Genomic DNA, 12,934 nt, shown 5'->3' with positions numbered 1-12,934 from the left:
TTGAACCGCTCTACCTCTTGAGCCATTGCCGCTCCCGTTGAGCTTAGGGTCACAGTTACGGGGGGGGGGGGGCCCATTCACTGGACTTTATTAGGGGCCCAGACATGTCTATGTGCGGGCCTGTTTATAATGCGTTACGAGTGTCCATTAGCACGCGGGCTAGCTCGTGATGCGCTCTGTTGATCAGCAGCGTGGCCGCCGGCCGCGGTGGGGCAGCTTCCAGTTGGCTTCATTAAGAGACGCGGCGTCGTTAGTCAGAACATTGGGAAGCTTTATGACACCATTTGACACCATACGGTAATCTCTCTCAACACTGGTATTGGTGCCAACCCTGCTCCTGTTTGACAGCAGAGGTGGCGGCTAATTTAACAAATTTTTTGTAGGAGTAATTAGTGAATGCATGTGTGCCCCTGCGCTTTTATTAGTATTTTTTACTCTTCTAAACTTTTAGTCACTTCCCCCGACGTGGCCGTCAGTGAAAGTTACAACCGCAGCAGTTCTGTCTCTTCCTCCCTCTGATATAGTGTTCAAATCAAACTTAAAGCAGAGCGTACGTTCGCCGTCTCTACGAGTACAATGAGCTGAAGTCATCGGCATTCTTTGTGTCGGATGTCAGGAAGCGATCTCCGTTAGCTCTGTATTTAGATGAAGCTTGTTGATCGTTAGATGTCTTTATTTAGACCTACAGTGTGTTTGATGAAGCTTGTTGACCGTTAGCTCTTTATTTAGACCTACAGTATGTTTGATGAAGCTTGTTGCTTCGTTAGCTCTTTATTTAGACCTACAGTATGTTTGATGAAGCTTGTTGCTTCGTTAGCTCTTTATTTAGACTTACAGTGTGTTTGATGAAGCTTTTTGCTTCGTTAGCTGTCTTTATTTAGACCTACAGTGTGTTTGATGAAGCTTGTTGATCGTTAGCTCTTTATTTAGACCTACAGTGTGTTTGATGAAGCTTGTTGCTTCGTTAGCTGTCTTTATTTAGACCTACAGTATGTTTGATGAAGCTTGTTGCTTCGTTAGCTCTTTATTTAGACCTACAGTGTGTTTGATGAAGCTTGTTGCTTCGTTAGCTCTTTATTTAGAACTACAGTATGTTTGATGAAGCTTGTTGCTTCGTTAGCTCTTTATTTAGACCTACAGTATGTTTGATGAAGCTTGTTGCTTCGTTAGCTGTCTTTATTTAGACCTACAGTGTGTTCGATGAAGCTTGTTGCTTCGTTAGCTCTTTATTTATACCTACAGTGTGTTTGATGAAGCTTGTTGCTTCGTTAGCTCTTTATTTAGACCTACAGTGTGTTTGATGAAGCTTGTTGCTTCGTTAGCTCTTTATTTAGACCTACAGTGTGTTTGATGAAGCTTGTTGCTCCGTTAGCTGTCTTTATTTAGACCTACAGTGTGTTTGATGAAGCTTGTTGCTTCGTTAGCTCTTTATTTAGACCTACAGTGTGTTTGATGAAGCTTGTTGCTTCGTTAGCTCTTTATTTAGACCTACAGTGTGTTTGATGAAGCTTGTTGTTCGTTAGCTCTTTATTTAGACCTACAGTGTGTTTGATGAAGCTTGTTGCTTCGTTAGCTCTTTATTTAGACCTACAGTGTGTTTGATGAAGCTTGTTGCTTCGTTAACTGTCTTTATTTAGACCTACAGTGTGTTTGATGAAGCTTGTTGCTTCGTTAGCTCTTTATTTAGATCTACAGTATGTTTGATGAAGCTTGTTGCTTCGTTAGCTCTTTATTTAGACCTACAGTGTGTTTGATGAAGCTTGTTGCTTCGTTAGCTGTCTTTATTTAGACCTACAGTATGTTTGATGGAGCTTGTTCCTTCGTTAGCTCTTTATTTAGACCTACAGTGTGTTTGATGAAGCTTGTTGCTCGTTAGCTCTTTATTTAGACCTACAGTATGTTTGATGGAGCTTGTTGCTTCGTTAGCTCTTTATTTAGACCTACAGTGTGTTTGATGAAGCTTGTTGCTTTGTTAGCTCTTTATTTAGACCTACAGTATGTTTGATGAAGCTTGTTGCTTTGTTAGCTCTTTATTTAGACCTACAGTGTGTTTGATGAAGCTTGTTGACTGTTAGCTCTTTATTTAGACCTACAGTGTGTTTGATGAAGCTTGTTGCTTCGTTAGCTGTCTTTATTTAGACCTACAGTGTGTTCGATGAAGCTTGTTGCTTCGTTAGCTCTTTATTTAGACCTACAGTGTGTTTGATGAAGCTTGTTGCTTCGTTAGCTCTTTATTTAGACCTACAGTGTGTTTGATGAAGCTTGTTGCTTCGTTAGCTCTTTATTTAGACCTACAGTGTGTTTGATGAAGCTTGTTGCTTCGTTAGCTCTTTATTTAGACCTACAGTGTGTTTGATGAAGCTTGTTGCTTCGTTAGCTCTTTATTTAGACCTACAGTGTGTTTGATGAAGCTTGTTGCTCCGTTAGCTCTTTATTTAGACCTACAGTGTGTTTGATGAAGCTTGTTGCTTCGTTAGCTCTTTATTTAGACCTACAGTGTGTTTGATGAAGCTTGTTGCTTCGTTAGCTCTTTATTTAGACCTACAGTGTGTTTGATGAAGCTTGTTGTTCGTTAGCTCTTTATTTAGACCTACAGTGTGTTTGATGAAGCTTGTTGCTTCGTTAGCTCTTTATTTAGACCTACAGTGTGTTTGATGAAGCTTGTTGCTTCGTTAACTGTCTTTATTTAGACCTACAGTGTGTTTGATGAAGCTTGTTGCTTCGTTAGCTCTTTATTTAGACCTACAGTATGTTTGATGAAGCTTGTTGCTCCGTTAGCTCTTTATTTAGACCTACAGTGTGTTTGATGAAGCTTGTTGCTTCGTTAGCTGTCTTTATTTAGACCTACAGTATGTTTGATGGAGCTTGTTGCTTCGTTAGCTCTTTATTTAGACCTACAGTGTGTTTGATGAAGCTTGTTGCTCGTTAGCTCTTTATTTAGACCTACAGTATGTTTGATGGAGCTTGTTGCTTCGTTAGCTCTTTATTTAGACCTACAGTGTGTTTGATGAAGCTTGTTGCTTCGTTAGCTCTTTATTTAGACCTACAGTATGTTTGATGAAGCTTGTTGCTTTGTTACCTCTTTATTTAGACCTACAGTGTGTTTGATGAAGCTTGTTGACTGTTAGCTCTTTATTTAGACCTACAGTGTGTTTGATGAAGCTTGTTGCTTCGTTAGCTGTCTTTATTTAGACCTACAGTGTGTTTGATGAAGCTTGTTGCTTCGTTAGCTCTTTATTTAGACCTACAGTGTGTTTGATGAAGCTTGTTGCTTCGTTAGCTGTCTTTATTTAGACCTACAGTGTGTTTGATGAAGCTTGTTGCTTCGTTAGCTCTTTATTTAGACCTACAGTGTGTTTGATGAAGCTTGTTGCTTTGTTAGCTCTGTATTTAGACCTACAGTATGTTTGATGAAGCTTGTTGCTTCGTTAGCTCTTTATTTAGACATACAGTATGTTTGATGAAGCTTGTTGCTTCGTTAGCTCTGTATTTAGACCTACAGTGTGTTTGATGAAGCTTGTTGCTTCGTTAGCTCTTTATTTAGACCTACAGTGTGTTCGATGAAGCGTGTTGCTTCGTTAGCTCTTTATTTAGACCTACAGTATGTTTGATGAAGCTTGTTGCTTCGTTAGCTGTCTTTATTTAGACCTACAGTGTGTTTGATGAAGCTTGTTGCTTCGTTAGCTGTCTTTATTTAGAACTACAGTATGTTTGATGAAGCTTGTTGCTTCGTTAGCTGTCTTTATTTAGACCTACAGTATGTTTGATGAAGCTTGTTGCTTCGTTAACTGTCTTTATTTAGACCTACAGTGTGTTTTATGAAGCTTGTTGCTTCGTTAGCTCTGTATTTAGACCTACAGTATGTTTGATGAAGCTTGTTGCTTCGTTGGATGTCTTTATTTAGACCTACAGTATGTTTGATGAAGCTTGTTGCTTTGTTAGCTCTTTATTTAGATCTACAGTGTGTTTGATGAAGCTTGTTGCTTCGTTAGCTCTTTATTTAGACCTACAGTATGTTTGATGAAGCTTGTTGCTTCGTTAGCTGTCTTTATTTAGACCTACAGTGTGTTTGATGAAGCTTGTTGCTTCGTTAGCTCTTTATTTAGACCTACAGTGTGTTTGATGAAGCTTGTTGCTTCGTTAACTGTCTTTATTTAGACCTACAGTATGTTTGATGGAGCTTGTTGCTTCGTTAGCTCTTTATTTAGACCTACAGTATGTTTGATGGAGCTTGTTGCTTCATTAGCTGTCTTTGACCATCTTGATAACAGGGACTAGCAAGACCTGACCCTAGCCCCTTTCGTGACTGCTGATGCACGCCTTGCTTTGAATACAGCAGTCACTTGCTCGACATAGGGACATTCACCCTGAAGCACTGGTTATTTACGAATGGTTAGTTCTAAATTGATCACAGAGAAATTTCAAAGGTACTCACAGTTGCACGAGGGTTTCACACACAAAACCGGGGTGGTTTGAAAGCTCGGCGTTGCTAATAAACATTTTAAATAATTTTTATAAACAAGTAAAAATCACTGAGCTAGCTTGCGTCAAAATGGCTTACTCTTGTTCTTCCGCATTGTGACTTGCCGGAGCGTTGTGATTGGCTTCTTCTTTTCTTCTGCTTTGTACATGCTACTGTGTACTTCTACACGCTACTGTGTACTTCTACACACTACTCTGTACTTCTACACGCTACTCTGTACTTCTACACGATACTCTACACGCTACTGTGTACTTCTACACGCTACTCTGTACTTCTACACGCTGCTGTGTACTTCTACATGCTACTGTGTACTTCTACACGCTACTCTGTACTTCTACACGCTACTCTACACACTACTGTGTACTTCTACTGAAATAAATAGAAATATGCAGGGTTATCTCTCCTGATTGAATAAAGTGGGAAGGGATACCAGAACATTTAGACATTGTTTGTCTCAGTCGAGTGAGGGTTTTTGAACAGGCTGTCCCTCTTTCCCACCGGTGTACCCATGGGTCCTAGACCGGAGACGGACTCACCCCGGGGGTGGGAGGGGTTGTAGTCCTCTGCTAGCATGACTGACGCCTTAATGGATCGTGCAGGCAATGGAAAGGCCTTGACAGATGCACTTGATGTGGTTCTAAATCCCAAAGTTAGGATGGAGGATGACGGTCAGTGGGAGCACGAGGCCCAGCCTCTCTGGCAACACACCAGCCTGGAGTTTCTAAACGGTACAATTCCCCAACAAGTCAGATGCCAAGAAAGAACAAAAGAAAGAAAGAAAGAAAGCTAAATCTGAATCACTAAACTGGACTCTTAGGCTGTGATCAGATTGGACGCCTTTGTCTTGCATTCAAACGCGAGGCACAGCAGTGTACATAGAGAATCAAAAGTACACAGGGCGCAACGAGCGATACCACTGATTACCGTTGCTACCTCAGCTAACTTTAATTACATACACTACTACGCGTCTATACTTTCCGTAGCCGCATTTCTGCAGGACGCTGGTTAGGCTTAGGCACTCTTTCGGAGTAGGTTAAGGTTAGAGTTTGTCTTAGAGCATGGCGATAGAACGTCAGGTAGTTGGCAGGCTGTTCGACGCGGAAATGGGCAAAGACACAGCTCGTCGCGCGATTGGGCAAACATGTCAGTGGCCAATCAGAGAGCGTCAGTCAGTGGCCAATCAGAGAGCGTCCTGCAGAAATGCGGCTACGGAAAGTATAGACACCACTACTACTCACAGCCCTCCAAGCGTTGCCGTTCATATCCTGGTCGTGGTAAGACCTGTCAAGAGTCAAGAGTCAAGTCAAGAGTTTTATTTGTCACGGCATACAAGTATACAATGAAATGCGGGTGGTCTTGCCCGCAACGATGTGCAATACAGTGGTACAACATATAATAGAATCCAATAAAAAAAACATTGTGCAATAACAGGTAACAGGTAACATGGTGTGACATCTCGGTATCTGTACATAGTTATTTACAGAGCATATAGGACATGCTAGGTAGCTTTGGTAGTGCAATACACTGTTACTGTTGCTATACTAATTTAAAGTGGCCTTTCCTTTTGGCAATAAGTGTGGGTGTGTGCGGCATGAGTGTGTGCCCGCTCATGTTAAAGTGTTAAAGTGGCTGCTAGTGTGTGAGCATGCACAGCGTGCGTGTCGTGTGTGTGCTCATGTGTGCTTATGTGTGGATAGTTCAGTGTTCTGTGGTACTCAATGTTCATTGTTCAAGGCTCTGATGGCCTGGGGGAAGAAGCTGAGCCTCTCTGTCCTAGTAGCTGGGGTTCGCAGGCGTCTGCCTGACCTCAGCAGCTGGAACAGGCTGTTATTGGGGTGGTGGGGGTCTTTCATTATTCTGCAGGCTCTGGATTTGCACCTCTTGTTGTATAGAACCTGCAGGGGAGGTAGTGCAATACCCGTGGTACGCTCGGCTGAGCGCACCACTCTCTGTAGGGCCTTCTTGTCCTGTGCCGTGCTGTTTCCATACCAGGCAGTGATGTTTCCGGTCAAGATGCTCTCTACAGCTCCTGAGTAGAAGGACTGGAGTATCTTCCCCGATACTCTGAACTTCCTTAACTGTCTCAGGTGGTAGAGGCGCTGCTTCGCCTTCTTTACTACTGTGTCTATGTGTGTTGACCATGTCAGATCCTCTGAGATGTGGACCCCCAGGTACTTAAAGCTGCTCACCCTGTCCACGGTAGCCCCGTTAATCATCAGTGGTGTGTGTGTCTCCTGCTGTCCTCTCCTATAATCCACAATCAGCTCCTTGGTTTTACCAATGTTCAGGAGCAGGCTGTGGTCCTGGCACCAGCGTTCCAGTACCTCAACCTCCTCCCGGTAGGCCTTCTCGTCGTTGTCCGAGATCAACCCCACCACCACCGTGTTGTCTGCGAACTTCACTATGGAGTTGGAGCTGAACTTGTCCACACAATCGTGTGTGTAGAGTGAATACAGCAGGGGGCTCAGACCACAGCCCTGGGGGGACCCGATGCTCAGGGTGATGGTGTTGGAGGTCTGACCCCCCACCCTGACCGCCTGGGGTCTTTCACTCAGAAAGTCCAGTACCCAGGCGCTCAGGGCGGAGCTCAGACCCAGCTCGATCAGCTTGTCCACCAGTCTGGTGGGGACTATGGTGTTGAATGCTGAGCTGTAGTCAATGAACAACAGTCTCACATAGCCCCCCTTCTGACGGTCAAGGTGAGAGAGGGTGCTGTGCAGTACCTGGGAGACCGCGTCGTCAGTGGACCTGTTTGTCCTGTATGCAAATTGCATAGGGTCCATATCACTGGGGAGGGAGGCACAAATGTGGTCCTTGACCAGCCTCTAGAAACATTTCATGACCACAGAGGTGAGTGCCACCGGTCTGTAGTCATTTGGACATGTTGGGGAGGGTTTCTTCGGTACAGGGATGATGGTAGACATCTTGAAGCAGGCAGGGACCACTGACTCCGCCAGGGATTGATTAAATATGGCGGTGAACACCGGGGCCAGCTGGTTGGCACAGGACTTAAGTATGCGTCCTGTTATACCATCTGGGCCAGCAGCCTTCCTGGTGTTCACCTGCATAAATGCTCTTCTCACACTGTGTTCCGACAACGAGAGAGCGTCCCCGCCCCCCCGCGGTTGCCCCCCCCCCCCCCCTCCACAACAGCCGGCGCGCCAGTGACGTCACTAGCCGGAGGGCTAGCAGCGCCACTGTCTACACCAAACCGAGCGTAGAAAGAGTTGAGCTTGTCCGCGAGGGAGGCGTCGTCGCTCCCCATTGAGGGGGCGATGACTTTGTAGTCAGTTATTGTCTTCAGTCCCCGCCATAAGCCTCTTGTGTCGTTTTGTGCCATTTGTGTCTCCAGTTTGTCAGCATATGTCCTCTTAGCAAGTTTAACAGCCTTGCGTAGAGTATAGACTGAAGCCTTATACTCCTCCATGTTTCCTGACTCTCTGCACCGGTTGTAAGCGGTGGTGTGAGAGTTCAGAGCTGCTCTAATAGTACTGTCCACCCACGGTTTCTGGTTTGGGATAACCTGCACCTTTTTCGTGGGGACGATACTATCAGCTATTGTTGTTATATAGCTCACCACTTTGTCTGCGAGCTCGCTGACGTCACTGGCGCTGCCTTGGAACATATCCCAATCCGTGTCTGCTAACACGTCCTGGAGCGTGGCCTTTGATTCGTCAGTCCACTTCTTTGTCTCACGTGAAACGACGGCGTCACGTGATCTTTGTTTGTAGGCGGGGAATAACAAGATGGAGTCGTGATCGCTCGTGCTTGTAGACCCCATCAATGGCGGAGCTTGTAGACCCTTCTCGTACAAACAAGGTTTCGGAAACTGCCAAAATGAGCTTCTCCTCCATTATCGATTGGTTTGTTTTGCTGTCTGTTTCTCTTCAGGCACCACCTCTCTTGTAATCCCTCCCCTCGGTTGATTTGGTTGGTCCGTCGACAAAAAGGTGACATTGACGTTGGTGGCTAAAGTTGAAACCTCTTCAACTGAGAGCGGCCGAAAAAGCGTCACTTAGTTTGGAGGAGACATGCGCCTGTCGTGACGAAATCACTGAAAACCAAAATGTGTCCGATGCAATCACAGCCTCAGGGTGGTGATAAACTAGGCAACTTTTCGGTCAACATTGTTGGTTAACGTCGGACAAGTGGTAAATGGTAAATGGCTGCTTTTTTATATAGCGCTTTTATCCAAAGCGCTTTACAATTTGTTACATACATTTTACCCATTCAGTCACACATTCACACACCGACGGCGGAGGCGACCATGCAAGGTGCCGACCTGCTCATCGGGAGCAATTAGGTGTTAAGTGTCTTGCTCAAGGACACATCGACACGATGCCCGGGAGGAGCGGGAATCGAACCGGGAACCTCCGGATTTCCAGACGACTGCTCTACCTCCCTACTGTCGCCCCTAAGTGGATGTCTCAACACTTTATTTTACTGATCGCACGGCAGCTTCTTGTTGTCCAGATACATTTTTATTGTATTGTAGCGACCCTAGGGTCGGGGTCAGTTAAGTATAAGGCTTCTGTAACTCTGCTCTCTACCAACCCCGGCCTGGCAGGTGGCGCTGTTGGTCCCGCGAGCCTGGGGTTGGTGGTGGAGGGGAGGGGGCAAGGGCTGACCTACGGGGGATTGGAGTTCAGTCTATGAATGTACTGCAGAGGTGATGCACCCAGTCAATGTTCTAAGACCCAATGCATGATGTTAAATAAACCAACCAAGTGAGAAACAACAACCGAGTTGGTGAGTCTTTGCCCTCCATCTCACCCTCTTTACTGCTAGGAGGCATGTTGCCACGTGCATCACCACCTCAGAGTCACATCCTGTCAGACAGGCCCAAATATAACTGCAGCACCCAGCGTTTGACACATCAGAGGTGTCCGTGAAAATGCTTCCATTATGTGATCAAAGTCGGGTTGTTATTGAGTCCCACTTGTGAAGCACACATGAGCGTCAGGTGAACGTGTTTTAATCCAGGTATCTGTAGTGGAAACTCCACTCTAAATCCCTCCACTCTCTGTGGCACATTGAATAATCGAGGGAAAGAGAATGTCTTAATGTATTAATATGAAAATGTTTTCCTCTCTGAAATGTGCAAATTAATTGACAGATATTAATTATATATTTCAAGCCAATCCTCTCTTCAATTTGTAGTTCAAGTGTGAATTCAGTAGATATACAGTCAGTATGTCAGGCCTATAGGGAGGTGTAGTCTGACGTCACTGGTTGTTCCACCCGTATAGGGATTTATCATTGGGAAAATGGATTATCGGCTATTGTAACAATTCTGCCTCATGAACATTGGAATGCTTTCCAGTTTTGCACAAAATGAGTTCCCTTCTAATCACTAACATTATTTTTAAGCATTTTTGGTTGATTGCGAATATTTTCATGTTGAGCTATAGCTTGTGGATGAATAAGCACAGAAAGGTACACCGTGTCTGTAACTGAGGGGTACAATTCCCTGACTGTATTGATAAGTATGGTATCATTAAACCACTACCGCTTTATGTACTTTAATTACTGGCCATACAGTACACGATATATGAATATGATGAACACTTCCCACAATGAAATCGGTTCCACACAAAGGTATAATCAAGTATTTAATGGAGCAAAGGGTACATAATATACTTTACATTATTCTTTGAATGCACTTGTAAGGCAAAGGAATATGCGTAGGCAAATCAATAATGAATGTCCATTGTCTGGTTACGCAGGAGGTAATTATACAACCTGAATCTTAGGGAATTATATCTATGGTACACTAGTAATATAGCGGGAGATACTGGAAGGGGTTCCCCCTGGTTGTAAGCCAGCAGGGGTAGAAGATCTGTCGGTAGTAGAACGTCTGGTCAACGATGACTAAGGAGACTCCAGGTACAGGAGCCGGTGCAGTAGCCTCTTGATCCACAGACGAATACAGCTGTTCTCCGTAGACTGTAGCTCCACAGTGAAGAAAGCTAGTCGGCCTCAGGCTCTCTGAGGCGCCGACTCGACTTGACTCCTCGCGGGGTAAATCCAACACGTGCAGGCGTCGGCGATTATCCGCTCCATAAATCACAGGACCAAAGCAAATATATTCCAGCCGCAAAGGGCTATGTAGTCGTCGGGTAGATTAATCCAGTGTACACGGTTCTCGTCTAGGTCTCCTCGGGTGAAAGCGCCATGTGGTCAGCCCAGCCTGGATAAGAACTCTAGCTAATACGAGGAAGCGTTGGAGATGCTGGTCACTGTAGAACTTTAACCGCACGATACACTATACACAAATAGACTATTATTGACTCAATAGAAATATGTCGCACTCGACGGTATAGCGCCAAACTCTGACAATTCAGTTATTAATTCGCACGCGGTCTCGATGCTCTATTCTGGGGCCAAACAGGCCATACTTCACCGCACGTTGTATCGTGGGTGAGGCTTCAACTTATTGGTAACATACTAAAGGGCTAAGAAGGGGCTTCTATATTCACCTGCGCCGTATTTATACACACGGTGAACAAACTAGTACCAATCTCATTTCTGTCGCGTATCCCTGGGCAAGGCCGGGCATGTCCAGACACGTCTTGACGGTGACTTTGAACCTGACTCCGGAGGCCGGTCCCTGGCGCCGGTGGACCGCTGTCCAATAGGAGAATGAACTATTATGGTCTGGGCTAAAGGGATATTCCGTGTATATGTACAAGGAATATACAGGGGATATCAAACGATATACAAATACTATGCAATATATATCAATAAATAAATATATATATTCGGTTTAATCTGATCCTTTGTAACAGCCGCCTCCTAATTAGTCCCACCTAATTAGCTAAGCAGAGACAGATTAACCGCACTGTCCACTACTCAATGTCTGTTGTGAGGGGTCGGTCAGTTCACAAAGTCATGGGGTCATGGTCGTCATCGATGGTATCGGGGAGCCTTGGCAGTTCTATTAGCCTCGCCACGGGTCGGGTGTAGATCCGCCCTTGGACGAGCACTTCGGCTGCTCGGACCTTTCCGTCGGCACCGGTGATCACTTTGCTTACGCGGCCAGCCGGCCACATAGCTCGGGGTAGTGACTGGTCGATAATCATGACGACTGTTCCTTCTGTCAAATTGTCTCTCTCTTTCACCCATTTCTGGCGGGTCTGTAGAGACGGTAGATAGTGGAGTAGGAAGCTGTTCCAAAACTTGTCAGCCAATACTTGACTGTACCTCCACATTCTTCGGCCGTTCGCTTCTTCAGGCCTGTACATTGTCTGTGGTAGCGCGGGGTCCAGCCGCCCAATCAAGAGTGTGTTGGGGGTGACTGGGTCGACATCTGCTACATCACTTGAGACGTAACCGAGGGGCTTTGAGTTCAATACTCCCTCGATCTCCGTGAGGACTGTCATTAGGACTTCTTCCGCCACGGTCTGGGCCCCAAGCACGGCGTACAGGGCTGTCTTTATTGAACGTACTTCTCGTTCCCAAGTTCCACCGAAGTGAGGTGCATTCGGGGGATTAAACTGGAAGTCAATCTGGGATGGAGCGAGGTGGGTCTTAAGTTCTGGGCCCATAGCTTGGAAGCTCTCTCTCAGCTCTCTTTCTCCGCCTTTGAAGTTTGTCCCGTGATCAGACAATAATATAGACGGTTTGCCTTTCCGTGATGTGAATCTTCGGAAGGCCATAAGGAATGAGTCTGTGCTCATGGTTGGAAGGAGTTCTATATGCATCGCTCGGGTGGTCATGCATTTGAATACAATACCCCACCGCTTCTCGGTTCCTCTTCCTTTCTTTATATACAGCGGGCCGAAACAGTCCATACCGGTGGAGTGAAAAGGCTTGTCGCCGAGTCGGAGGCGACAGGGAGGTAGGTCAGCCTTCCGGGGTATACTGGGCTGCGCTCGCCACTTACGACAGTCTAGACAGGTTCGCTGGAAGCGCCGCACTGCTTCTCTCCCTTGCAATATCCAATAACGACATCTGATCTCCTTGAAGACTCTCTCTGCCCCGGCGTGATGCACATCCTCGTCGTATTTCTTTATGATCAGCTCTGTGACCTTGTGTCGGCTGTTTAAGACTATCGGGTACTTGACGTCATCCGGTAAGTCTGGAGCTCTCCGCAGACGACCACCCACTCTGATGAGACCATGGGCGTCGCTCTCGGGGGCTAGGTGGAGCAGTCTGCTGTCTGATGGGACGGGCTTTGCTCCCTGTAGACAGTCTAGCTCATCGGGGAACGAGTCTCTCTGGGCTCGTTGTAGTAGAAGAAGTTCTGCTTCTTCGTAGTCAGCTGCAGTAATGTCAGTAGTGAGCTGAACCTCTGGGTGGTGCCACAGGAATGTCTTTAGCTGCGCACTCTCTAGGGTGAGGCAATCGTCTATGTCGGGGTCTGTGGAGACGAGTGTGTTCAATCCACAGAACATAGATTTCTTGTTTTCTGCCTCCTCTTTACTCGCTTCCCGTGGGGTGGGTGTAGGC

Source organism: Notolepis coatsorum (assembly GCF_963971535.1).
Source record: "Notolepis coatsorum genome assembly, chromosome: 6".
In the NCBI taxonomy this organism is placed as follows: Eukaryota; Metazoa; Chordata; class Actinopteri; order Aulopiformes; family Paralepididae; genus Notolepis; species Notolepis coatsorum.
The sequence above is the reverse complement of the archived record's forward strand: the minus strand, read 5'-3'. Positions refer to the sequence as shown.